We start from the raw sequence: 3089 nt of genomic DNA on the forward strand, positions 1-3089 counted from the left end.
AAATGGCGCCGTTGCCGGGGACGGTGTTTACTTGATTTAGATTTCTTTTTATTGTTATTAGTTGTGTCTTTCTTCGCCTTGGGGAAGTAAAACTCCTCAAGGTTTGTTCTAATTGTTTTCGAGTTGTGTGATATTTTGCATGTCTAGAAGGTTACAAGGTGATTTGTTACCTTTTGACCGTGAAATCGGAAGAACCTTGACGAACAATAGGAGACTTGTTAGGAGGAATTTGAGAGGTATTAGTGAAGTTGTTCAACCCACTAGTGAGTTTGTCAATCCTTTCGCAATAGAAGGAGAAGAGAACCCATTACACAATACCACACAAAATCCACCTACAATGCCTAAATTCTCATCACACTCCGTGCCCACCGAGGAGAATCTACCAAATGGTACTCCTACACCACAACATCTAACCGGAAATTTTATTGCCAAGTCCGCCTTCATCCAATTAGTTGAGAGGAGCCAATTTGGGGGGATGCCTAGTGAAGACCCTCATTCTCATATGGAAACCTTTTGTGACTATTGTGATGCAATCTCTCAAACAGGTGTGACTCAAGACCAAATTAGATGGGTCTTATTTCCTTTTTCTTTAATCGGCACCGCGAAGCAATGGTTGAAGGGCCTTGATAAGGCCACCCTTGGAATAGATTCTTGGAAGAAGTTGGCTCTAGCTTTCTACAAAAAATTCTACCCACCGGAAAAGACTAACATGCTAAGAGCTCAAATTACGGGTTTTAAGCAAAGGGATGAAGAATCTTTGTATGAAGCTTGGGAGCGGTTTAAGGGAATTTGTCGCTCATGTACTCACCATGGACTTAGCGAATGCTTTTTGGTACAACAATTTTGGAACGGTTTATATGAAGATTCAAGGAACATTCTCAATATGGGATCAAATGGAATGTTCACCGAAGTTGATGACAATCAAACATGGAACAAGATTGAGGAAATGGCGGTCCATAACTCACAATATAGTAGACCTCGCAAGGCTACTAGAGGAGGAAAGCATGAAGTGGACTCCGTTACTCAATTGGATGCTCAACTTAGTGCTCACATTGACACAATCAACTTGAAGTTTGAACAAGCTATGGCTAGACTTGAGGAAAACTCAAAATCATCAAAGCATCATGTTAATGCCATGACGGCATCCTCATCAATCCCAAGTGGGATATGTGAGAATTGTGGAACTTTGGGATATGACCAAGGTGAATGTAGGGGAACAAATGAACAAGTGAATGCTTTCCAAGCATACAAGAGTGGTACCCCTTATTCCAACTTTTACAATGAAAACACCAAATTCCATCCAAATCTCTCATACAAAAGCCAAAATGTTCAAAACCCTCAAACAACATACACTCCACCACCCATGAGAAACCAAAATCGAAGACCCTTTTACAATCAAAACCAAGGTTACCAAAATCAAAATCCATACAATCACCAAAATGACCAAGGTTTTGATGTCCAAAAAGCGGTCCTCCAAATGCAAAAGAATCAACAAGAATTTTTCACTCAAATGCAAAAAGATAGCCAAGCAAAGGAAACCACCATCAACAATATTCTAGCTCACACCAAGATGTTGGAAACACAATTGACTCAACTAGCATCTTCAAGCTCACAAAGACAAAAGGGGCAATTACCACCTCAAAGTAATCCCCCTAGACATGAAACGGTTAGTGCCATTCACTTGAGAAGTGGTACAAGGTATGAAGCACCAAAGAAGCAAGTTGAGGATGAAGTTGTGGAAGCTAGTGAAAAGGAAGAAATTGTGCAAAGCTCCAAAGATGGAGAATCATCAAAAGAAGAAAGTTTAAAGAAAAATGAAGACAAGGTCAAGGAGAAGGAGCCCATTGTGATTAGACTTCCTTTTCCAAGTCGTCAAGCCAAGCCCAAATTTGATGATCAACTTGGAAAGTTCATGGAAATTGTGAAGAATTTAGAAGTCTCAATTCCTTTCACGGAATTAATCAATCACGTGCCGGCCTATGCAAAATACATGAAAGATATCCTCACAAAGAAGAAGTCGATCCGGAAACTTGAGACTATCGCCTTCACTAAGGTGAGTAGTACAATACTTCAAGGGAGTTCACCTCCAAAGTTAAAGGATCCGGGAAGCTTCTCAATACCGTGTACCATTGGCGACACGACGATCAACAAAGCCTTATGTGATCTAGGGGCTAGTGTGAGTGTCATGCCGTACTCGGTGAGTAAAAGGTTGGGGATTGGAGAGCTTAAATGCACCAATATCATACTCCAAATGGCCGATAGATCGACGAAGACACCATTAGGGATATGGGAAGATGTCCCCGTGCGAATTGGGAAGTTTTTCATCCCGGTGGACTTTGTCATTGTTGATATGGAGGAAGATTCCAACATTCCAATCATCCTAGGAAGACCTTTCCTACACACCGCAGGTGCGGTGATTGATGTGAAACATGGTGAGCTCACTCTAGAAGTGGGAGATGAAAGCATAACTTTTAATCTTGACAAGACTATGAAAGCTCCTCGTTTGCATGAGCCATGTTTCATGATTGATCATTATAGCCGAAAGGATGAAAGGAAGAAATCGGAACTCCATTGGAAGAAGAAAACTGAAGATGCTCCATTCAAAGAGCAAGTGAATTGTGACAAGGAGAGCTTGCAAAGCTCATCAAAATCAATCAAGTAAGAAGAGAATGGCCTCATTGGCCAAGAGAAGAAATTGGGAGAGTTGTCTCCATCTAAGCAAGAGATTTTCAATGATCAACTCAATGAAGTTTGTGGTCTTTGGGACAACGAATTTGAAGGGATTTTTAATCCCTACATTGGTAATGCCATCGATCAAGACCAACAACAAGGGCCAAGGTCTATTGAAAACCTCTACCATGATAATGAACAAGCCTTTGATTACTTTTTCAAGGTGTTGAGCAACATCAACAACACCTTGGACATGCCCCCTTGACATCTCATCAAGAATGAGAGTTTGGTGGAGTCCTCCCTAAACCACCACTTGTAAATATTTCTAACTCCCTAACTCACATTTCAATTCTTGTATTGCATTTTTGTCATCTTGAGATTTTTATTTATTTTGATCAAAATAATTGTCATGTTTGAGA

At 40.6% G+C, this 3089-nt stretch overlaps 1 non-coding gene across 1 annotated transcript; it reads right to left on the minus strand.

The window, feature by feature from the left end:
• Positions 1–709: 709 nt before the first annotated feature.
• On the minus strand, positions 710–816 carry LOC141615500 (small nucleolar RNA R71). The gene has a single exon (XR_012529919.1). It is a non-coding gene; the product is annotated as a small nucleolar RNA R71 (small nucleolar RNA).
• Positions 817–3089: the final 2273 nt, after the last annotated feature.

The sequence above is a fragment of the Silene latifolia genome, chromosome 11, assembly GCF_048544455.1.
Source record: "Silene latifolia isolate original U9 population chromosome 11, ASM4854445v1, whole genome shotgun sequence".
Classification (NCBI taxonomy): domain Eukaryota; kingdom Viridiplantae; phylum Streptophyta; class Magnoliopsida; order Caryophyllales; family Caryophyllaceae; genus Silene; species Silene latifolia.